General features: G+C 52.1%; 1 protein-coding gene across 3 annotated transcripts in view; it reads left to right on the top strand.

Annotated features, from left to right (window-relative positions):
• The window catches only part of SLC39A11 (solute carrier family 39 member 11), a 321,461-nt gene that overhangs the window by 266,287 nt on the left and 30,057 nt on the right, over positions 1-25,117 (top strand). The gene's annotated exons all lie outside the window — the stretch shown is intronic.

The raw sequence follows: 25,117 nt of genomic DNA on the forward strand, positions 1-25,117 counted from the left end.
CGAGCAAGCACCTGGGAATCTGACTGTGTCCTTGACTCTTACTATTCACATCACAGTTTCCATGGACATTTCATGAAGAGAAGCGGCTCGTCTCTGGGGTCCCAGCACTGTTGGGCTTTGTGGGACACAAAAATGTCCCGTTTATGTGAAGATGGGCACAGGACTGCCACCTTCCATGATTTGCAAAGTAAAGACATTGAGAAGAAGCCTCTAGCACCAGCTCTCACTGTCAATCCGTTCTTTTAGGAGGGGTCTCTCTGTTCAAGGCTTATATATCACCAGAGAAATTTGTTCATATACTCTGGGAAAAAACGAAGTCCTTTCTACCATCCAGATAGGAATTCACTTTTCTTCGTATCTCTCTCTCTCTTTCTCTCCATTCAAATTCAGAGCAACATATAACATGAAAACCTTGTTCAGTACTACCTGAAATGTAATTACGTTTTTCATACAGATTAGTGAGTTTGAGGCCCCCTGGGCAGTCCAACAGGAGGCGGTTGGCCGTCCACTTTATTTCTCTATTGTGTAACAGACTCTGTCAGAAAGCTTACAGTGTGGTCCTCTGTGTTGAAAATCAGTTTCTCTAAATCGGGATGGCGTATGTGCAAATATTTCCCTTTGTGTTCTCCTCCCCTGTCCTCTTCCCCTGGGCGCAGCAGCCATCCTGGAGAGGAGGCAGGGCGAGAGAGGGAAGTTTGCCAGGGATCTTGACTCTCGAATTCCTGCCATTACCCAGAAAGAGACAACTTCTCTTGGAGAAGAACCTGATACCGGAAGGCACTAACTTCCTTTTAATCGACAGATTCTGTTTCTGCTACTGTGTGGAAACAGGGGCTCCAGGACAGGATAATGTCACAGGGAAAAGACTCATTTTTAACTCACATCTGAATTACTGGGTGTCATTCTAGATACAGACACACACGGAGTGTGGGCTTGTTTGCCCGATGTGGGGTATGGGGTGTGATCTGAGAGAAGGCAAGGAACCGCCCACATGGTCAACCCCAGACCTGCTTCCAAGACTGGGAGGAAAGCGGGTGTTACTCATGGGGAGGGAGGTAGAGCGCCCCCTGCCGACGGCTGCTCACATGCGCAGGGCACCGTGACACCCATGAGAAGGCATCTGGGGGAGCAGGGGACTGGTGCTGCACCCGCTCCTCCCTAGTGCGGCACCCAGGAGAACAGGTGGACTATTTGAGAGCTGGAGCTAGACCACCCAGGTTCGAATCCCGGCTCTGCCACTTGCTAGCCGTCCAGCTGAACAGGTTGATGTTTGTTCTGTGCCTCAGTTTCCTAATTTGCAAATTCCCACAATAGTAATCATCGTCAGTAGTCATAGTGGTAGTAACGATCATAGTGTCTTTGGCCTGCCCATTGCAGGCACTCCAGGCCGATGCCCAGCCCATTCCTCCCAGCCCAGGTTCCAGGACAAGCGCTCCCAGCCCCCTGCCTCCCCAGAAGGAGAATTGGTTCGGAAGTGGATTCTGCAGTCTACCTGGGGTCACACAGGCCTGGAGGCCCCAGGCCAGGAATGTGGGCATCTCTAGGTGTGCGTGGCTGGGCCTGACATTGCTTCTTCTGGCCTATGTTCTGGGCCCCATGCTTAGCATCCTTTCCCTGATTTCCCCTTGGCCCTCTCCGGCTGATTTTGCGGTTGTGTCTCAGTGCGGAGTCTTCACACGCACTGTCCCTTGCTCTGGGACTTCCTAGCCTTTATTGTGTGGCACATGCTTTTCTCCGCCCTGGAACACAGCCTGGACCACCTTTTCTGTTCTCTGCACGGGACCCAGGTCTAGACTTTGCCTGGTCAACTCTGCACCCAGGACTGTTTGGAGGGGAGTGAGGGTTGACAGCCTGCCCGGAATTCTGTAGGTAGTTTCATAATGGACAGCCCCTGCCAAGGGCCTGAGCCGCTTCCCCCTTGTCCCACAATCCATGGACTCACTTCCAGGCCTTGAGTTGCTTGTCCCAAGCTGTGCAAGAGGACGGACAGGGTGGCAATGGGAACGGGGCAGAGAAAGGTCTGTGTCGTCTCCTGCCCCTGAGAAAGCCACAAAGAAACCACACTGCTGTTCTCAAAGAGCTTTGTAGGGTCCGTGCCTCCCCCAAGCCCGCCGCAGGCTAAACAGAGTGCACGTTGTGTGGAGATCAGTCCCCTGTGCCAAGATGTCCAACCCTGTCGCCAGGGACTTGGGTGGGGGTGGCTGGAGGCAGTGGTGGGGGAGGCGAGGGCCACAGCATAAATGGCCCCTTGTGTGGCCGACAGGGAGAATCTGCTGCCCCGCAGACAGGAGGCAGCGTGGCCCCTCCCTCCCTGTTCAGAGTGCGTCACTCATGTGGGTGCACTCTTAGGGTTGGCTGTTGTAGTTCCCCCGCTGCCATTCCAGTATGAGACGAGGCTGCAGAGCCTGGGAACTTTCTGTGAGGCCGTGCTTAGGGCAAGGGGAGACTCAGGGTTTAACTGAGATCTGGCCGATGCAGAAGCCCGTGATTAGCCACCTCCCCGCCCTCGGCCTCTGGCCACCGTGGTCTTGAAAGCTGACACGGACTGACGGCTTTCCACGTGCAGACCCTGTGTTCCTCAACTTGCGTATCCGCCAGTCTTTGAGGCCCCTGTGAACCTGCCGTCCCCATCTTACAGATGTGGAATATGCCAGAAGCACACAGCCAGGGAAGGGCACAAGTCGGATTCGCACCCCGGCAGCCTGGTTCTGGAGCTCGTGCCTTAAGCCACTGCCCTGTCCCCTGACCCAAGTCACCTACCTGCCGTGACCATGCAGGTCACGAAGCCACATAGGCTTCAGGACCGACCCCCCCCCTCCACAGAGTGGTGCAGAAAAGAGTTGCAGCTTAGTTGTAAAAAAGTGTCTACACCCTGGGCAGATGCTCTTGAGTTGGCCGTAGGAGGTGTGATTCCATTGTCATTCACCCCTCGAACATCGTGTCTCCCCGGGCCTGTTGGGATTAGAGATATATGTAAACTCTCTGTAGTGAGGGACAGATTTTCTAGACGGTGCCACCGGCAGCAAACATTTGTGTCAGAGGTCGTGCTGAGCATCTCTCCAGACATCTGTCACCGCGGTAAGAACCCTTGCCCCTTGCCTGGTGTCTCCGTGCAGCCAGGTGCTGAGGGAAGGAACTGGGGAGAGGAGAAAGCACCAAAGAGAGGGGACAGAGGTCATCTGGTGGCCATGATGTCACGATCCACTTCCCCACCCCACCTCTCGGAAAGCATGGACGGTTGGGCTGTGTCGCGGGAAGATGGAGCCAGTTACCTGTCCCATGGGTCCTAGAACAAGAGGAGGTGGTCGGCTGCTTGGATGGAAGCCCCCGGTTTTTTGAGCAAAGATGTCGTCGAATGGCGCCCTCCAGAAAGGTGTGTTAAGGCCCGAACCGGGAGAATACATCTCTGTGGTCTGAAGCCCCCCTGTTCGCGGCACGGGACTCCGGCGGCCGTGGGCAGCTCCCACGTGGGGTCTCCGCCCGCCCCATCCAGGCCCCCTCCATCCTCAGACCCCACGTGGCTTTCTTCGCCTCCCCCCACGGAGGAGGACACGGGGCCCGGAGCGTGGCTTCCGATCCACAGTGTTCTCTATCCGCACGCGTGTTGTTTCCCTCACCCGCTCGGGAGCTTACGCTTTTATTTCGGGAGGAGGTTATGGTTCTGTTTCGTTGGATTCCTTAAGTCTTCCTCGGTTCAGTTTGGACCAACTGCTGGAAAGCGGTGGCTTTCTTCTCTGCTCAGCCGCCGCCGTCAGACACGGGCCCATGGGAGAGTCAGGGCTGTCCCCTGTCTTGGAGCCATTAAACCGTCGTAAGAAAGACGCCTTTGTCACAGGGAGCACGGCGCTCGGCTCAGAAACAGAGACAGATTGTGCCAGAAAACAAACAACAAAAAAAAAGGTTCAACCACAGAATTCTTTGGGACTTCAGTCATCAGCCCTGTTGCTTGTTCTTAAAAGACAAGATTTCCGTTCCTCGGTGTCATTCCATCTGATAGGCCATCGGACTTTAATTCTGCCCAGACCTGGGGCTGGGGGCCCCACCCAGACCACCGGCGCTGGGCCTGCACCCCCAGTAGGAGGGACCTCCTGCCTGCCTGCCAGCGAGGTGGCCATCCAGAGCCCCCTGGGGCCTGGCTGCTCAGGACCCGAGTCTGCTCGGGTAAGTGCTGAGGGATGCCAGAGAGGCCACGTTACAGGTGCCTTAGTCCACGAGTGTGAAGACTTTTAGAACTTTGCATTTAACCTGGGACAGCCTCTCTGGAAGTAATCCGGGGGGACCAAAGGCCTCCCCCCGCCCAGTTCACTAACGTCAGCCCATACCTGCCAGCTGAGGACCAGAGGCCAAAATGCCCCGTGTCCTCGCATGGCACTTGGGGACTGCCGTGGGCCCAGAGGCCTGGGAAAGCTCCCCTTCTGCCTGTTGGCCACAAAGCCTCGACCACTCTCAGCCAGCTGCCCCCTGGACCACCCGTGATCTCAGGTGATCTCAGCAGAGTTAACATCCCTGGTGCTCGTCAGGGGGCCAGCACCATGGTGCCCCCCAGGCCACTAGCCACGAACAGAATGAAGCCAGCAGAGGGAGGGGCCACATCTGGTCAGGAAGCCAGTGCCCTCCTGAGAATGGTTTCTTTTCTTTTCTTTTCTTTTCTTTTTTAACGTTGTTGATTTTTAAGTCTGTATAGCTTTTTCTTTAATTTGTTTATTTATTTGTTTTTAAAGATTTTATTTATTTATTTGACAGAGAGAGATCACAAGTAGGCAGAGAGTCAGGCAGAGAGAGAGGGGGAAGCAGGCTCCCTGCCGAGCGGAGAGCCGGATGTGGGGTTCGATCTCAGGACCCTGAGATCATGACCCGAGCTGAAGGCAGAGGCTTAACCCACTGAGCCACCCAGGTGCCCCCTGAGACTGGTTTCTTGAAGGGAGCAAGGCAGAGCAAGTCTCGGCATTCCCAGGAGGCAGAAGAAGTCGGGGTTTATCGCGTCTCTCCTCTCCAGATTCCAGAGCATCGCTTCTCAAACACTGGCTCGGGACCCGGTGGGCTAGTCCCAGCCCAGACACCGTCCAGAACGTGGTTCCACAGCCCTGCTCCAGACACACGGCTCAGGGCCGGGGCCCGACTCGGCACTTTGCGCACAGTCCCCTGTGCAGCGCGCCTGCGTGAGAGCCACGGCTCTAGAAGGGAAATGGGGAGGGAAGAGGAGCTTAGGGCCCCCCCAACCCCCATTTCAGCTGTCCCCCAAGAAAGGGAATATGCTTCTGCAGCCCGAGTCTCTGACCTAAGGTGAGCATTTCATTACAGACGAGCAACAAGGAAGGAAACGCCAGCTTTATTTTCCACGAGGGCAGATTATTACATAAAATTCAAGACTTTATATAAAATGAAAATGCAGGGGCCCTTGTTCAAAAAGCAGGAAAAAGGTGGTGGGGGGCACACCTGGATGGCTCAGTCAGTGAAGTGCCCGCTGTTAGCTTGGGTCATGATCCCAGAGTCCTGGGTTCGAGTCCCGCCTGGGGCTCCCTGCTCACTGGGGAGTCGGCCTCTCCTGCTGCTCCTCCCCCCACCAGCTTGTGCTCGCACACACTCTTGAATAAATAAATAAAATCTTTTTGAAAAAAAATGGGGAAAAAACATTTTTTCCTTCTTCGATGAGATCTCTCTCAGCCCATCATGGTGTTTCATTTTGTTTTAAAAATTGTTCATTGTACTAAAATGCACATAGTGTAAAAATCCACCATCCTAACCATTTCCAGTGTGCAGTCCAGCACTTAGTACAGTCGCCTTGTTGAACAGCCGTCGCCGTCATCCCTCTCCGGAATTCTTTTGTCTTACAAAATGGAAACTCTGTCCCCATGAAACAAGAGCCCCCCAAGCCCCCCTCCCCTCCGCCCCAGCCCCCCACCCATCTACTGCCTGTCTCTGTGACTTGACTACTCAGTCTGCACCTCATATGAGTGGAGTCACGTGGTCTGTTGTCTCTGTGACAGAGCGAGGTCACCAGGATGCATCCGTGGGGCAGCAGGTCAGAACTCACTCCCTTTTCAAGGCTGCATAATATTCTGCCATCATTACAGACCGCATTTTGGGTATCCGTTCGTCTGCCCACAGACACCCAGCCTGCTCCCACCTCTTGGCTGTCGCATTAAGGCTGCTACGAATGTGGGAGCATGGATATCTCTTCAAGACCCGGATTTCATTTCTTCTGTGCGTCTCCCCAAAAGTAGAATTGCGGGATCAATCACAGGGACATTTGATTTTTTATTTTTTAAGGAAATTTGCCCAGTGTTTCTTATTTGCCAATTAATGTTGGGCCCCCTCAGGCATAGGGGTTCTGCCTGGAGGAGCGCAGATCCTCACAGGCTCCTAGGGCCCAAGCCCTTGACCCTGCCCCAGTGCTCAGGTGTGCACTTTCAACCTAACTTTCCTGGTGCCAGGGCCCCTGAGTGGCTGCGCTGTTCTCCTGGCCCTTCACCAGGGGGAGCAGAAAGGAACTGGGGAGAGAAAGTAAGGGTGAGGGATACAATGAGGCCAGAGGAGGTGGTTTTGAGTATGTGTGTATAAAGATCTGGGATTCCAGACTTTTCTGTCTGTTGTTTGGCCAAACGAACCTTTCAGTGTTGGCCTCCTGCATCAAGCCATGTTCCCTCCTCTTCAAGTAGGTGGGAAGCTCGGTGACCCCAGATCTGAACCTGGGATAGTGACAGGAGGTGCATGTAGCAGGCCTCAGGGGGGGTCCCACCTTGCTGCCAGTTTCGGGGTGGCAGCCCCATAAACACAACGGGGTCTTGCTCCCTGGAGCCTAAACACAGCATTCACACGCGTGCTTTCTTCTCTAAGCCTCAGTTTCTGCATCTAAAAACAGGGTTGCCTCAAGTACATAGAAGTGAAGGTCAAGGTCTTGGGTGGGGTTCCGCTGTGTAGCCGTGGACTTGCTCAGCGGCAGGGCCATGGATGTTCATGGCTGCGGCTGTGTCCCTTTACCTGTGGCTGGGGCGTGCAAAGGCAGGATGAAGTAGAAGCTTCTCCACGGCCTGGCTCGCCGCTGGGAGAGCATGTCTCTCTGTTCTGACTTCACGTCCTCCGTGCTGTCTGCTGTTAGTAACACACAAGCAGTTTATGTCATTGAACGTGACTGCGGTGTCATCGCTATGACTGGCGTGCCGTATAGTGTGTGGGCGTCTCAGTAGCTCCACGTGACCCGTTGGGGCCCGTTCCCCGACGGAAAGCCAAAATAAAAAAGGTACCTGACAAAGCATGCCTCTCAGTGGGCCTGACAACAGCTTAGAAATTAACGTTTATTATAACCACTATAAATATACCTAATAACATTTTCGTAACCATTTTATTGTGATATAACTCACACAGCATATAATTCACCCATTTTTATAGTGTACAGTTCTTAGTATATTCGCAGAGTCGTGCAGCCATCACCACAATCAATTCTAGAACATTCCGTCACCCCAACAAGGAGGTCTGTACCCTTCAGCCATCACTCCCTGCTCCCTGTTTCTTCTCAACCCTTCAATCTCTGGCAGCTGCTAAGTTGCTTTCTTCTCTGTAGACTTTCCTCTCGGGACATTGCATGTATGTCTATGTACATGGAATCACATAGCACATAGGCCTCTGCAAGGGGCATCTTCCACTCGGTGTAGCTTTTACCAAGTTAATTCATGCTGTAGCCTGTACCCGGACTCTGCTTCTTTTTATGGCCGAATGACGCTCTGGGGTACGGAGGTGCCACATTTGGTTTATCCATTCATTTGCTGATGGACATTCGGGCTGCTTCTGCTTTGGGACCATTGTGGAGAGTGCTGCGGGGAACATTTGTGTGCGGGTTTTCACTATCTTCACTTCTCTTGGGTGGATACCTCGGTGTGGAGTCGCTGGCCGGTACGGCCGATCTGCGTGTGACCTGTGAGGAACCGCCACACTGTCTTCCAAAAGCAGCGGCACCATTTTCCGATCCCACCGGCAGGAAAGCAGGGTTCCGATTTCTCACACCCTCACCAGCACTTGCTGTCTGACTGGACGGCAGCCTTCCTGGGGGGGGTCGTGGGATGCCGCTGTGGCTCTCCTGTGTGTTTCTCTGATGGTTAAAGATGTTGCGCATCTTTCCAAGTGTTTCTTGGCCGTGTGCATGACTTCCTAGGGGAGATGTCTCTTACTGTCCTTTGCCCAGTGTTTACATTGGATTAAGTGACTTTATTATTGAGTGGCAAGAGTTCTGGATGCATTTGATCCAGGGCATTTATCACATACATGACTTGCATATGTTCTATGTATGGGTTTTTTTTTTTTTTTTTTTACTTTCTTGAAGGTGTTCTCTGAAGTATAGATTGTAAACATTTTGATGAAGTTCAGTTTATCTCTTTTTTTTCTCTTGTTGTTTGTGATTTTGGTGGCAGATCTAAGAAACCATTGCTTGATCCCAGGCCATAAAGATGAACTCATTTTCTTCTAGTTTCATAGTTTAGGCTGTTAAAGTATTTAATTCATTTTGAATCCGTATTTGTACGTGGTATTGCGATATTTTTGTCTAGGTTTGGTGTCGCGGTAATACTTGGAGTCCACTTAAATGTAGAAGATGAGAACAACTAGAAAACCGCCCCTTTTGGGGGGATTTGTACAGCTAGGAAATGTTAGTGTCTCTCACAGAGACTGAGATTCCAAGGGCGGAGGAAGAGAAGGACGGATCTGTTCGGCAAGACCGCGGTATGAGAACCATTTAGGTCTCACTCTTGATGACCTCGCACTTGCTAATCTGTCTGAAGATCAGTGTGGTCCACAGCCTCCCATTTGTCCAGAGCAGTGGGCACCTACCCTCAGAAACGCTCCCATCCACCTGCTGGTCCAAGAATGCAGGAGCGCTTCCTGCTCTGTAAGATACGTGTTCAGTATCAAGGTGAGACCTGCTCTCCGACCCCTCACCTGCGCTTGGCATCTCATTACTCCCTTTGTGACCTTGGCTTCAGGTCTCTGACTCTGAATTCTTCCAGTTTGGATTCTGACCCCATTACCCCCCTCCTCTATGGGTACAGAAGAAGTCCTCACTTTTCATTCTGTGGATGCTGGGCCCCATCGCCCCCAGCTCTGATGGAACATTCGGCCTGCTTGAAGCTGCTTCTTCTCTTCCACCTTTCTTTTTACCTGGATTCTTCAGGCTGTCCTGTCTGCTTGAATTTTGAGCTGCTAACTCGTCCTTCCTCATTGGTGCTGCCCACTCCCACGGCCCCCTTACGCCAGAATCCAGACTTTTGTTTCCCCACCTGGACATCCCATCCCGATACCAACTGACCTCACCTCCCCCCACTCCTCCCACCTGTCCATATCGTTGGTCCTGGATTTCCTGGCCTGTCCCATCCCGCTGCCGATCACGTGTCCACTGTGACCCATGGTATTAACTTTCAAGGTGGAAAATTCAATTTGTTTCCCTCTGCGGTTGAGTTAACTACGTGAAAGCGTATCCTTTGACCGAGGGTCTTTGTAGATGGAGAAACAAGGAAGTGCTATGGCTTTCCAGGGGAGGATTACCTTTAAGCTCTGTGGAAGGTTCCTCGTATCACCAAGCAAAGCTCTGGAAACCTTTCAAAGCAGACTGAAAACTCAAACCTCAGAATCACACTGCTTTCTGGTAGGGCCGTATCCAAGGTTTAAACTGGAGCCAAGCCATCCTGCGAATGTTCTCTCCATGTTGCCTTTCTGTTTAAAAAAGTGAGAAGAGGGAAGCAATAGATTAAAACGATATACAGGGTAAAGAATCAGTTTGGTTGCAGAATAGGTCGCCCTGAGATTTCTGCAGGTGCCCAGAGAAGCAGCCAGATCAATTTGAACAGGAACCTCACAACCTAAGTATAATTTAAAAAAATATAACTTCTGGGAACTGGGTGTGGGGGGGGAGGGGGATATCTGAGGGTAAGCACAGGAGGACTTAACACATTTCAGGTGAATTTAGTGAAAAGAAACTCATAGTTAGGCGTATCCTGGAAATTTTTCTGTATTACAATAATAAATAAAGTGTCACAAACCCATCCAGATAGAAAAAGCAAGTTACTTATAATGGAATTAAATTCAGATTGGTCAGAAACTAGCTCAAGTGAGAAGGGACGTCCATTGAAAGGACACAGGAAATTCAGAGCAGGAAAACCCGCAGCCTCATAAACAACTAAGTTGGGCCTAGAACATCTCCTCCTCCTTCTTCTGCCCCTCCTCTTCCTCCTTATTTCTTCTTCCTCCTCCCCCTCCTCCTTCTCCCCCTCCTTCTCCTTCTCTGGATACACCTCTTTTTGTCAAATTGCAATTAGCTCTAAGAGAAAAGATAGCTCCGCTCATCTGTGTTCAACAGGCTGAGGAGCAGTCTGCGTCCCCGTTCGCCTTGGACCAGGTACCCGCTCCTGATCCGATCCTTCTGGGCACTCCAAACAAAAAAGAGCCCAGGTCTTTCCTGGGCATGCAAATGACTTTAAATAGAAAAAGACTGGGGTGCCTGGGTAGCATGGTCGGTTAAGTGTCCGACTCTTGGTTTTGTCTCCGGTCATGATCTCAGGGTCGCGAGATTGAGCCCCATGTTGGGCTCCTCGGAAGGCGTCTGCTTAATTAAGACTTTCTCTCCTGCACCTCCCCAATAATAAATAAATAAATAAATCTTTAAAAAAAAAAAAAAAGAAAAAGGCTGATTGTCTTAGCCTGGATTTCTTAGAAACCAGAGCGCAAGGCAAAGTTTACACGCTTACATGTATTGGGAGGTGTTATTCCCAGAGAAGCAGAGTGAGGGGGGGAAAGGAGGTGAATGGCACGAGGAAGCTGAGAAAGTAAACTGAGGCATATTGCTGAGCTGGCCATAGCTTCTCAAAAAAGTAAATCTGGATGCTCAGCCGTGGTTATGAAGAACTGCTTTAAAGAGATGGAAGACTGCTGAGTCTCAGAACAGCCTGTTGGCAGGTGCAGAGGGAACGAGAGAAGAAATGTGCACGTGCTTTATCTCATAATACCTTCTCATCCCCGGCTGCTTGGGTCCAAGCCCACCTCCCCCCATGCTCATGGACTGCATTACCCATCCCCCCAGGCAGCGTCTGGGGGTCTAGCCAGGAGCACGCGGGCACTGGCCGTGCTGTGGGTCCAGCCACCACGGAGAGAAACTGAGTCTCTACTTCTGAGCAGTCTGAGATCATTCTTGATGTTAGGAGGTAACCAGCTGCAGGTGAGACTTTAGGAATGGCCCATGACATTAGTCATGGTTCTCCAGAGAAACAGAACCAATAGAATGTGTACATAAACTGAAAGAGATTCGTTATCAGAACTTGACTCATGCGCATGTGGAGGCTAGCGAGTCCAAACTTGCAGTGTGGGCTGGCAGGTGTGAGAACCAGTGGTACCATTCTGGCCCCAAGGCAATCTGCTGGAGAATCTTTTCTTACTCTGGGGAGGGTCCGGGTTTTACTTCTTTTCAGTCCCTTCAACTGATTAGATGTAGCCCACCCACACTATAGAGGACACTTTGCTTTCGTCTACCATTTAAGATGTTACTCTCATCCAAAAACACCCCTGCAGAAACAACCAGAATGGTATTTGTCCGAGTAACTGAGCACTCCATGGACTAGTCAAGGTGGCACATAAAATGAACCATCATGCCTGAGAATTTCTGGGCTTGCTCAAGAAAGTCTCTGCCAAGGTTCAGAATTCGGGCAGGACCACAGGAAACTGGGGTGGAGCAGACTGGTCCCCTACACCGGACTCAGCACACAAATTGACCACCACGTCTGACACAAGATTATTACCGTATGGGTCATCATTGTTGTGCAGACGCTATCACCGATTGCTTGTTTATCTTTAAACTCTATTGACTCCCCTCTTGCTAGTGAAAACTTTATTGTTTAAACCAGTTGTACTTTGAGGGTATCTTTTGCCACGTTTGAAAAGAATGGATAAAAAGAATTTTCAACACTGAACTTCGTCTTTTTCTCGGAAAACCATTATTCCAAACTGTAGCCTTTGCCTTCCTAATCATGTTTTTTTTGGGGGGGAAAGAAAATGAGACATGGCCTAACCTTGATATACTTAGAACAAACATACCACGTGAATGTGAGTGTGAATGTGCCAAGGGACATGATTTAGATCATTTCTGTGTCCCATATAAATGGAAATGCTGCTGTCTTAAGTTGGTCTTCTTTCTCTTCCTTGTGTGGCTCCTTGTAGATTTTTTTTTTTTTAAAGATTTTATTTATTTATTTGAGAGAGAGACAGTGAGAGAGAACATGAGTGAGGAGAAGGTCAGAGAGCGAAGCAGACTCCCCATGGAGCTGGGAGCCCGATGTGGGACTCGATCCCGGGACTCCAGGATCATGACCTGAGCCGAAGGCAGTCGTCCAACCAACTGAGCCACCCAGGTGCCCTCCTTGTAGATTTTTGACCTACCCCACAGCACCGCCCACATGTTCGCGCAGACTTCAGCTGCAAGCGGTGTAACAGAATTGTTGATGGTGTGGTTCAGTGCAACAAAGTTATTAGTGACAACATGGCTTACGTTCCCTCTTTCATGCTAACTCTTGGAAGTATGGGGTGCATTTTCCGCTTACAGCGCGTCTCCATTTGGATTTCCCACGTTTCGGATGCGCAGTAGGCGCCCATGGCTCATGGCTGCCATATTGGATAGCACAGCTCTCGAGCATGGATCTAAACCTTGGCCGCATGTTGGGGTCATCTGGGGCTTTAAAATACTGATATCAGGGTCCTCCCCTGCAGCGATTCCGATTTAATGGGGCTGGGTTGAGGCCTCGGCTCCTCAGGTGTCTTTTATGCTCAGGCTTAAGAACAACCAGTCTCTAGGGTGTTCTCCCTGAGAAGGTAGGTCCTCCCTCAACTTACCCCTCCCTCTCCTCTGGCGACCTCTCTTTCCCTCCATACCCGTGAGACCCACACTGTAAACAGAAATTAAGCAAGCTCTAACTTGGGTCATGGGGGGAAGAAAAACAGAAACAGGATGGTATTAAATTCTGTCTGACAGGCAAGAGTGAGCAAGCTGATCTCATCTGTCTTCTCTGGGTCTGTTTACCAACAGACTCCGTAATTATTTGCTTGCCACTGCCCTTTAGGCTTGCGGTGTGTTTCCTGATCTCTCTTTGCCAGAGAGTTCTCTGAGAATTAGGAATCACTGGTGGACACTAGAGATTTAGCAAGATTTCCCCCTCCATTCCACTGGGAGCTTCCCAAGGGAACAGAGGCGTTCTGTGTGGATCCGGGTTCCCGGAGACCCCTCCAGGAAACCAAGCATCTCGTGACTTCTGCAGAGCCCATTTCTCTCTGCGCCCTAGACAAGCAAACTCTCCTTCTCTACAAATAGAAACCAGCCCAGACAAACCACAGAGACTCAGGTTTCCAAATGCGTCCCGAAAAGATTGTTTCAGGGCACTGGACAAATGAGGCATGAGTAATGCAGTCAGCAGGGAAACAAACAGCGGCGCCCCACATCTGAAACCCGGGGTGTCGGCAGGCAGCTGTTCGGCGGTTCCAGCAGCCCACAGACACCTGGGGCCCCATCTGCCCCGTGGGTCCCTTGCATTCAAATTAGACTTCCCAGGGAGGGCACAGAGCTGGAGGCCGTGCGTCTTGGGGAACAGAAAATTACTGAGGGCTTTCTGGGGGCTGAACAATATATGGAGAATAGAATCACTTGGAGGATGTCATGAGTTGCTTGATCTTTACTCTGGATGTTCTCAGTCTGGAATTCGTAAAGCAAATGGCCCACGGAAGAGCTTTTTGCTTTAGTAAACACATGGCCCAGCCTTTGCCACAGAGCCGACAGCCCTCCAACTGCTGGGATGCTAAGCCCTTTACGCCGACCTTCAGGTAGAGGAAGTGGGCCAGGGCGTCTACCCTTATCCATCCAACCTGTCACCCAGAGCCTGTAACTGCAAATGCCAGTTGGTATCAAGGGAACATCATGGCTGTGGTTAAGACAGTCAGGAGAGCTCAGTGAACAACTTGCACAGGAACGAATCCCATGAATTTACTAACGACATCCACAGATGGTCACCTTGCCTACCAGCGCAGTTCCCATAATGTCAGCCATATTGCCTATGCTTTCCTAGAGTCTGTCTTCTCCTTTCATGTACAGATCTGGAGGGAGGGAGCAGGGATCTTGATGACCAACGTTTTCCTCGCTCTGTTCCCAACATGTGCCATTCCCAGCGTAGTGTACTTGTGCAGCTGTTTTGTTTTTTTTAATTTTTTTTTTATTTTTAAAACTTCTTTTTTTTTTCAATTTATTTATTTTCAGAAAAACAGTATTCATTATTTTTTCACCACACCCAGTGCTCCATGCAATCCGTGCCCTCTATAATACCCACCACCTGGTACCCCAACCTCCCACCCCCGCCCCTTCAAATCCCTCAGATTGTTTTTCAGAGTCCATAGTCTCTCATGATTCACCTCCCCTTCCAATTTACCCCAACTCCCTTCTCCTCTCTAACACTCCTTATCCTCCATGCTATTGGTTATGCTCCACAAATAAGTGAAACCATATGATAATTGACTCTCTCTGTTTGACTTATTTCACTCAGCGTAATCTCTTCCTGTCCTGTTCATGTTGCTACAAAAGTTGGGTATTCATCCTTTCTGATGGAGGCATAATACTCCATATGGACCACATCCTCCTTATCCATTCGTCCATTGAAGGGCATCTTGGTTCTTTCCATAGTTTGGCGACCGTGGCCATTGCTACTATAAACATTGGGATACAGATGGCCCTTCTTTTCACGACATCTGTATCTTTGGGGTAAATACCCAGGAGTGCAATTGCAGGGTCATAGGGAAGCTCTATTTTTAATTTCTTGAGGAATCTCCACACTGTTCTCCAAAGAGGCTGCACCAACTTGCATTCCCACCAACAGTGGAAGAGGGTTCCCCTTTCTCCACATCCTCTCCAACACATGTTGTTTCCTGTTTTGTTAATTTTGGCCACTCTAACTGGTGTAAGGTGATATCTCAATGTGGTTTTAATTTGAATCTCCCTGAGGGCTAATGATGGTGAACATTTTTTCATGTGTCTGATAGCCATTTGTATGTCTTGATTGGAGAAATGTCTGTTTATATCTTCTTCCCATTTTTTGATATGTTTGCCTGTTTCGTGTGTGTTGAGTTTGAGGAGTTCATTATAGATCCTGGATATCAACCTTTTGTCTGTACTGTCATTTTGTGCAGCTGTTTTAACGAGATATTCTCAGTGTTCATTTATGTCATTGGTAAGAAACAGAACCACAGTTCCTATTGTCCTAAGCTAAAAAGAGAATTAATTGGTTCACAGAGCTGAAAAGTCCAGGGATTCTAGCCAGCTTCAGGCACGGTTTGGTCCAGGGCATCAATGATATCATCAGGCCTCTGGTTATTTTTCTCTCTTTAGGCTCTGCTGTCCTCAATGTTGGCTGATTCTCAGGTTCTCTATGGTGGCAGGATAGCCTCCTGCTGACAGCGCAGCCCTGTGAACCTCCCGGGTTCAAGTCCAACAGAAATAAGTTCATCTCCTCTCAGTAACTCCCTTGAGGTCTAATTAAACCAGCTCATCCCAAGTTGAACCCTTTGAACCAATGACTGTCATCTACCAGAGCAGGATCATAGTCTGCTTCCTGGATCCTTGGTCAAACCCCTACGGTCTGAGAGCAGGCAAGGAGGGCTCCCCAGGGGGAGCTGCCGGGTCTGTCCAAGACGGAAGGCCTTCATCCTCTTGGTCCTTCATGCTTAACTTCATTTGTCCTTCTTGGATGGAACACACTGCAGAGATTCTGCTCTGGCTGTCTGGGGCAGTGTTCTGGCCTGCCCAGGGGCCACCATCAGACTGAGGGCCTTGCAGGACCCACTGGAGATCATAAGAAACAGGCTTCATGAACTGTCCTATGTATCACAAACTCACGTCCTCTTTTTACTGTTATTTCCCAGGACCTGTGAGTGTAGCACCTTCCTTTACTTCTTTAGTCTGAACAACTGAGGACTTGGGGCTTTATTCTCCAGGGAAGTAGCAGAACCCAGACCCTAAAGCCACCACCCCTGAGTCCAGTCTATGCTCCGCCACTAACTAGCCTGGTCATGAATAAGATGCTTGGACCTCTGTGCCATGGTTTCCTCATCTGGAATTGGGGACAATCAGATGACCTCCTTTATATTAATGAGTTAGTACATGTCAATTGTTCTGAGCAGTGTCTCGCGTCTTGTAGGTACTCTATAGGAAAAATAGTCACTTTCACTCTTATGAAGTGGATTCCTCTGTCTATAGGGATCATCAGAGTTAATTTCCAAGCCTGTCCCAAAGAGACATGGCAGCAGGAGGCATTCATCCGGGGTCTTGGTGTCTAAAAACACTGAGTCTATCTTTTTGGCAATGGGATGTCACCATTTCTTGAGAAGGATTTAAACTTGGACTCAGTGTGGCCATAGGAAAGCTACTTTATTTAGCACATCAGAAAAGTTGTTTGGAGCAAGGAACTCTGACCCTGTGTGCTTCCCGGGCCTGGTGTCAAGACCCAGGCATGACCAGGGGCCCTTGGGCTAGAGATGCCTTGAGAGCCTGACCCTCAAGTGTCCCCCCAGCTGATGTCATCCACCCTGTAGGAAAAATGCTCCTTCCAAGGCGTTCTTTGGCTCACTGTGTTCTTACCCTAACAGCCCTCCCACCTCTTGCCCCCACGGAACTGCTCTAACGAAAAGGCCATCAGCCTTGCACATCACAACTTGGCCAGGAAAGTTGCTACAGGCTGGGGCTTGTGCCCAGAGGGATTTGGTTTTGATATGCAGGCTTTGTGTTGTCGTCTCTCACCCTCCTGGACACAGACACAACAGGAACATGAATTCCACGGGAGGGACTTTTCACTGCCTTATGGTTTGGACAGGATCCACTGCTGACGGAAACCCCCTAACATTTCGGGGAAAACCTGGGCAGCAAACCCGAGCAGGAGGAAGAGGCAGAAGAATGGGGATGTGACGGTCCGCAGCCTGGTGACACGGGGCAGTGACGGAACTCAAGGGACCAAGTGGCCCATCTAAGTCTCCCTCACCACCCCCCCCAGACTCCTAAACCCACAAGGACAGCTGGAATCCATTCCTAAAATGCCTTGAAAAGGAGAAACCCACACCCTCTCCCAGGCTTGTATGCAAGAGCGATCACCAGAATGGGGCTCCGTCCGTCTTCGGGATGGATCGCCCTTTGTCCTGGGGACTAGCCTATGCATTGGAGGCTGTTGGCCGGTATCTCCAGACTCTATGCACCAGGTACCAGAGGCACCCCTCCCACTGTTGGGAGCCCAGATGTCTCCGGACCCGGCCCAGTGTCCCCTGGGGGGCCCAGATCTCCCTGGTTGAAAACCATCATCCCGGGTGATACATCTTTCCAACACTTGAAGGCCTTCTGTGTGCCAGGCTTGTGCCAGGTGCTGGTTAGATCATAAACAATAGGCTCCCATCCTCGGACCCAGAAGAACAGAGTTGAAATCGCATGCAAATTGGTATAAATGCATAGAGCATGCATTAGCGCGTGTAGGGTAAATGAGTCCTGTGTTCTCGCCAAGAAACGCCTGTGTTCCGCTAAAGGCGTTACTTACCGTCTTCCAAAAAAGCCCTTGCTGGCCCCAACGCCTTCCTACTTAGCGCCACCCCCCTTAAAACCATTGTGCACACCCTCCCCCAGTGGAAAGGGACCAGCTGCTCCCAGTCTCCTGCAGAACCACACTTCAGAGGCTTGGCCAGCGCCTCCCTCTCTCCAGGCAGCACTCCAGGTCGCTAACCTCCTGGGAGGCATTGGGGTAATGCCGAAATCATGCCAAACATCTGGATGAGAACGGCAAGATGTGGCCAGTTCTTCCACAGTTTCCACACTGTGCCGCTGGGACGGAATGTGAGAGGGTCCCTCCCTGCCGTGCTGGGACATCCGTGCTCCGTCAGCAGCCCCGGGCTTCCTGCTCTGCAGGGGGGCCCCCACAAGTCGGCTCCCCGGCCCTCTCCCGCCTTGCTGGGCCAGCTCAGCTTACGGTGGGACCCGGGGACGGGGCGGTGCCATCCTGACTTCCCCAGCCCCTTCCCCGGCAGCCCCAGCTCCCCTTTTATGGTATTGTGTTGAGATGCTCAGAAACCAGTAAACGCCTCTAGGTGTTTGATGCGCTAGATGTCCCTCCTGCCACCTTAGAGTCCCCCAGGTGGAGAAAAACTATTGTGATTCTGAGACTTGAGTCACTTCTGCATCCCATACTATCCAGAAAACCTGAACCAAGCTCCCTGTCCCAGCTGAACGCACGAGAACAATCATAGATGCAAAATATGAGCTTTAAATTACCAAAAAAGGCAGCTGGCCGAAACCATGCCTCTCTCCTGCCAGAGAAGCCGGTGACATCTTAGTGCTCTGGCCTTAGAAGTGCCCTGGGGACCCATGACCTGAAGCCGGGGTTTCCACATCCCTAACCTTCCCCTCCTAAGACCTGTTCTCGAAGAGACCCTGTAGCTCATTTTCTGCACGGCCTTGGGTAAGACATCCGAGGAAGGGCTCCAGAGCCAACCGACTACCCCACGGGGTTTCCTGTGGACTGACTGTTAGTGTCAGTTCTGGAAACGGCCTCCCGAAGGTTGCACATACGTGGCAACCCAGAAATCTGGTCATTCCAGGCTTTCAGCTGCCCGTGCTGGGGCCAGGGATGATGAATCACGGGCGGTATAGTCAAGGGAGCACAGAGCAGCACAGAAGGCTTTTGTCCCCTGCTCTAAAACTGAGAACATTCGCAGCCCCTGGCCAGCCTGGATCTCAGCAGTGCTCCGTCCCCAGAGAGCTTTGAAAACAGCAGAGACAGCTGTGTGTCCTTGTGTCCTGAGTGTCGCTAGCACGGCCCCCAAGGGGAGAGGTGCATTGGACCCTCCTGGGAAATGCCTTTCAGCCCCAGGGGGTGGCTGTGATTGGAAAGTGACGTGAATGAAAGGGCCCCATCACACATTTTGGGGGCTCCCTGAAACCTATCCCCTCTGTCCTGCTCCAGAATTCTCGGTTGTAACAGATGATTTCTGAGGAGCCAGGCCAGAGCTGCCCCCTCCTCCTCCCAACTCCCAGCAAAGTCTGGAGGGATCGCATGCCCCCTCCACAGATGCCCCCAAAGGTAGCCTTCATCGCCTTGGAAGCCTGGCCAGATGTTCACCCTGGAGGAGTATTTGCATTCTGGGGATAATCAGATCTGGGGAGTCCGGGACCCCCCGTACTGTCTGATGCTGTTTCTCAGCACCTGGGACGGTATGTGGCACAAAGAAAAGTTGGTTGAATGAATGAATGAACGAATGCGAGGAAAGGGGTTTTTAGGCATCACCTTGCAGCGGAAGTCCTCCCCGCCGCGTTTACCCTGGAGAGTTGTAAACAAACATACGGGAAGGAAAACATTATAATAAACCTCATTACGCTCATCACCAGCTTCAGTAAGTATTTACCGAGATTTACCTGGTTTTATTTTTTGCTTTTATTATGGAAATGCGCAAACATGCCTAAAAACAGGAGACTAACAAACCCCATGGGAGTGTCACCCAGATTCAACGATTACCCTTGATGACCACGAGCCTCCCCCAGCCTGACCACGCTGAACGCACTGGACACAGCTTTAAAGCTCCCCGCATTTGGGAAGTAGTCAGATCAATGCATTTCTGGGCTGTTTAGAGAGAAACAAACCTAACATCTTATAATTACATCCAACTTCCTTTCTGGAATGAGATCCAGAAAATGGCTTTTTCCCCCCACCCCCCTTCTTCTCCCTTTGATCTGAGCAGCAGCCCGCAGACGTCAGGCTGTGTGCATGGAAGTGCGGGCATGGAAACACATAGAAAAGCACCCCCCGCACACAGCAGGTCATTATCTGTGTTTATCTTATCAGAATACTCCTAAACCAGGCCCACTTAGAACAAGGCGTCCCCAGTTCAGGTTATAAATCCAGTGTCCCAGGCGGAAAACAATTTGAAAGGCAGCATTGTTACTGGACAAGGCTGTGTCTGTGATACCAGAGTCTGTATGGTAACAGCCTGTCCCGCTAATAAATTGCCGGCCCCGGGGTTGTGGCCAGGGACCTTGGCAGAACGAAGTGCCCTGTGTCTTCTCCTTCCCAGGCCCATCATCCCGATGGCCATAGCGATCCAATCAGACAGAAGAGCATTTACAGAGCTCCTGGGATCCTGGGGTCGTGGATTCTCCTCTCGGGGGCTTGGTCCCCACCATGGGACACATCCCCGGCTGTGACTCCAGGCTTCTGGAAGGGATCGAATCCAGGGGTCTGCCCCCGTGGTATATGTAGTGAGCTCCGCATTCTGGATCCTTGGCTTTTTGGTTTCTGTGACACGGTTTGACGACAGTGGGCATGGACGGTGACTGTGGGAGGTAGGGAGCCAAAGTCTTTCTCGCTTCCCTCCCATGACCCAGCCTGACCCTGGGCCCTTACTGCGAGCACATTGAGGGACACCTTCATCCAGGGGCGGTCAGGGAAGTTTTGCAGTCCAAGTACATATACAAAAGTACTTTGTAAAACCAGGAAGGGCCATGTGAAAGTGGGTGTCATTGTTAGGGGAAAAAACGGACAAGAATTCCGTGGGCAAAGTGTCATGGGACACACACGGGGCGCAGACGGTCATCGCCAGCCTTGGGCTGGGGTCCTAAGTTCCATGTACAAAACACAGATGCTGAAGATCTCACAAGCCTGCTGCAGAAATAAGCCAGTGCTGTATGGGAAGCATCTTGAAGAGTACAGAACGCAGCAGGGCTTGGGGAAGATGGGTAATGGTAAAGTAACAAGATCATTACAATATTTATGTGCAATATAATTTACAGTGTGATTGTTAAAGGCAGTTCAAAGGGGCGCCTGGATGGCTCAGTCAGGGTAGCATCTGCCTTTGGCTCAGGTCCTGGGATCGAGCCCCACATCGGGCTCCCTGCTCAGCCTGGAGCCTGCTTCTCCCTCTGCTCCCTGCTCCTGCTCTCTCTCGCTCTCTCTGTCTCTCTCTGTCTCTCTCCCCAACAAATACATAAAATTTTTGAAAATATAAAAATAAAAACAAATTTATGGAAATGCTAAAAAAAAAAAAAAGGGCGAGTAGGCCTCTATGGGCAAATTGGAAAATTCTTCCTGGGGAATGGCAGTAAATTAGAAGAAATTTTCCATGGAAATCGCAGAGTTAGAGGCAGTGAGGTTGCACTGAAGAGTATGGGTTCTTTTTGAATGCCAGACAGTGGGCCGCCCCTGAAGGCTCTTGAGCGAGACAAGCGTGGTGACGAATGTCCGAGAAGCTTAGAGGGAAGAAGGGCAGACTTTGGAGGAATCTGATCGTGGTGAACCCATGCGGGGTGTCTTCAAGCTCCCGGCCTTGGGTCTCCGACCTGTAGAGTGGGAATGAGTAGCCGCCCCCTTCCATCCTGCGCTCTCCCGGTGGGGCCCCTTTGAAATAGTGGCCATTCTTTTCTGTGCTTTTAGCAAGATTGTCTGTCAGTGCGGTGGACAGTGGGGGTGGTTCGAAGGATGGAGCCGTGTGAGGCAGAGGCGAAGGTCGGGTTCAGGAGGAGACCCGGGGAGGACCCAGGTACAGGCCTACGCTCTCCTGCTCCTTCCCATCCCGGAGACCCCCACGGAAATGCCAGCCCCTCGTAAAGGCCCTGCCTTCCTCTCCAGTGCCCCCCCCCTTCTACCTCCGTTCACTCTTGATCCCACCAGCCAAGCTGCTTCCTTCTGAGCCCTTCGCAGCCTGTAATTATATATACTTTTCCTCTCTCCTTAATTATCATCTGTCTCACCTCGCAGACTCTCTGCCCCGCACCAGGGTCTGTTTTGCCACACCTGGCGTCCAGGTGTGACAGATGCTCCCTCCCACCCCTCACCGCCCCGGACTAGTCTCCTCAGGCCACCGTAACAAATTACCGCAAACCGGGGGGCTTAACGCAGCAGAGATGGGTCCCCTCCCCACGCCGGAGGCCAGAAGTCTGCAGTCAGGGTGTGGGCAGGGCCACCCGCCCTCTGAAGGCTCCAGGGGACAGTCTTCCCTTGCCTCTTCCAGCCTCTAGTGGCTCCAGGCAACTCTTGGGTTGGGAGGCGGCAGTCTCGTCTCTGTCGCCGTCCTCACGTGGCCCTGTCCTCTGCCCTGTGTCCTTCCTCTGTCTCTTCTTTGGACACTTGTCCAAAGTGCAACCCGAGTTGCAGTTGGATATAGGGCCTTCTCAGATAACCCCAGCTGATGTCCCCTACAGATCCTTAACTTGAATACATCCACAAAGACCTTTTTCCAAATAAGGTCAAATTCGCAGGACAGAAATTCAGTGGCAAAAATCAAGCCCGGCACGAGGCAGAGCGCGTGGGACAAATGGTGGAGGCAGACCCCGCTTGGGTTGGTGCTCAGGGGAGGTCTGCGGGGGGACGGGGAGGCATTGAGGCCGAGACCTGAATCCGGTAAGGAACACAGGCATCTGGTAGCCAGGGGGGTGTGGTGACCAGAAGTGGAGTTCCCATTTCTGCCCTTCTTGGCATTCCTGACCTCTGACCTCTGTGTAGGCCACTCCCGTGATTTCCAAAGAGAACCAAAGGATTCAGTACAACACCCAGGAAAGGAGCAGATCTCTCTTGAGGGAAGAGAGAACAAATGAGAGGTCCAGGAAAGTTCTGCTCCCCGGTTCAGGGAAGCCAGCCCTTGGCTTGGAAAGAGGGAGCGGGAGAGGACTTGCTCTGGGAGGAGGAAGAGGCAGAGTGGGTATCTAGGGAGTCCCCACCGCCTCCAGGCCACAAATCAAGGCCAGCAGACTCTGCAGGGCAGCCCAGGGACAAGCAGCTGGCCGGCCCCAGCCCCGGTCTTTCTATAGGTGGCCTAGGGCTTGTCAAAGAGAAACAGGATTTCGGAGTGTAGCGGACAGACCCCGACACGACCCCACACACTCCTCCTCTGTCCGAGCCTTGTTGACCTCTTCCTGCCACCGGTCCTCAGCCAGCCATAGGTCCTCTGGAGAGGACAAAATGGAAAAGACAGAGCCAGGCGGCAGGGGAGGGACAGCAGACAGACCCCCTCCTTCCCAGCATACCACCTGCAACCCCACAGCAGACGGGGTGGGTCTGGGGGTGCTCCCAGAACGGGGGGACCCGAGTTGCAGCTGGGTCAGGGTCTGTCACCCCTCAGAACTGGCTCTTTCTTGAGGAACCTCCAAGTCAGGTCAGCTCGCCAACCAGGGGCTCCCCGGTGGCGAGGGCCACAGAGGGGAGCACCCTGGAGGCGCCCCAGGGGTGGCAGAGTGGCGAGCAGCCGAGGTCCCAGGGACTGTGGTAACTGGGGGACATCAAGAGGACAGTTCCTCTGAAGCCCATGAAACAGGCACCTGTGCAGAAAGCTGCAAAGGACACCAGAGCTCAGGAAAGTGTCCCGAAGGAGCACATTCCAGCTTCTCCAACGATGGTTTCCGTGAGCAAGAAAACGGTGCCATCCAGAATAAAGTCCTATCTTCAGGCTAACGTGATTCTGTGAGGTCGGCCGCACGGCGCCCAGAGACCCTGGTGTTGGTCTTGGGGACCGGCATGTCTCAGCAGGCAAGTGGCTGCAGGCTGGGGACCCCAACACCACCTTCTCTCTCCTTCCCCTCCTTCTCCATACTCCCCGAGCATGGCCCCGACTGAGACTGTCCCGTCACGACGGCAGAGCAGCAAGGAGGGCCCAGCAAGCTGATCATCTTTTCCTCTAAGGAGCCAGAGAGCAAACATTTTAGGCTTTGTGGCAATTGCGCAGTTCTGCCCTTTTAACTCCCAAGCAGCCATAAATAGTAGAGATGGGTGGGTGTGGCTGCGTGCCAGCTCGCCTCTGGTTACAAAGGCAGGACAGGTTAGGTCTGGCCTGGGGCCAGAGTTTGGCGATCCCTGATGTGGACAGTGGGGAGCTATGGAGTGTTTGGGAGCAGAGGAGTAGTCTGCTCGGGGAAGACGGCTTTGGCAGCCGTGGGTGGCAGAGCTGGGCCCGGGGCTGGGAAGCCTGGAGTTCCCTTGGCTCACCTGAGCTCTGGGCTCCTGAGGATACAGCAGTTTTCCTAAGATAACCAGGCGTCTTTCATACTTCTGGAAAGCAAGATGCTCGCTACTCGGGGACCACCCGAGGAGCGGACAGTTTACTGATCTCATTTTTAAATAAAATATTTTAATAACGTTTATGAGTTCTCTGTAGGCCAGGATCCTCCCGGCATCTGGGCCGCGTTTGGTTCAAGAGTGCTTTGGGGGCAGCTCTGCCCATCTTGGAGCCCTTGTGTTTGGATTAAAGACGGGAGGAAGGGAGGGAGGAAAGGAAGGAGGTCCCCTGGGCCACAGGCGTGCTGGACGGTCTGTCCACAGCCTGCGCAGATCAGGAGAAGGGCAGGGCCCGTGGGGAGCCAAGTGCTCACATACCCTCCTGGGGCTGAGGGCAGCCGGGGAGCAGGGTGGGCCCAGGTAAGGGGTGGTCGAGGTACCTGCTGAATTGGGAGGTTCGCCTTATTGGGAGGTTGGGGCAGGGGACAGTTTGCTTTGGATTCTGGTCATTCCTTGTTCTGTTCCATTTCCATCGGGGGACTCTCCCTACTGTAAAATCGATCCAGATGTTTGGTTTATATGAAGATATTTGGCATCTAATAAAGCCCACGGGATGCTGATGGAATTTAATATTCTTTTAGTGCTGGGTGGACCCAAATCGTGTTACCGCCGCCCCCTCCTGGCAGACAGCTCCGGCCTGAGGAAGCGGACCGTGCAGAGGCCCAAGCCCAGTGCAGGCCCGAGAGCCAGCGAGGCCGCAGGACGCTGATAGGAAATGCAATGTCGTGCTCTCCGCTTCCCTCCCCCGCAGCCCCCCTCGGGCCGTGTGCGCAGTGACTCAGAGACACTGAGTACGTGTGTCCGTTCCTCCTCTTCTCTCTCTCCTCACCCCAGCCCACCTCATGGCCCGAGGATTTGAGCAGTTCTACGAAAATGCACTCAGCATGAAGTCGAGGCAGGCGGGGGACAGGCCGCAGTCGGCCTGGGCAGGCCAGAGCTCCCGGGGGTTCGCTGGGAGAAGCCTGTTCCCTGTTCCCTGATTTCCTCAAGGCCAGGAGTCACACCTCCTTTGAAGCCCAACCAACCCCATTTTGACAGCGTCC

Source organism: Neovison vison, chromosome 5 (assembly GCF_020171115.1).
Source record: "Neovison vison isolate M4711 chromosome 5, ASM_NN_V1, whole genome shotgun sequence".
Lineage (NCBI taxonomy): Eukaryota > Metazoa > Chordata > Mammalia > Carnivora > Mustelidae > Neogale > Neogale vison.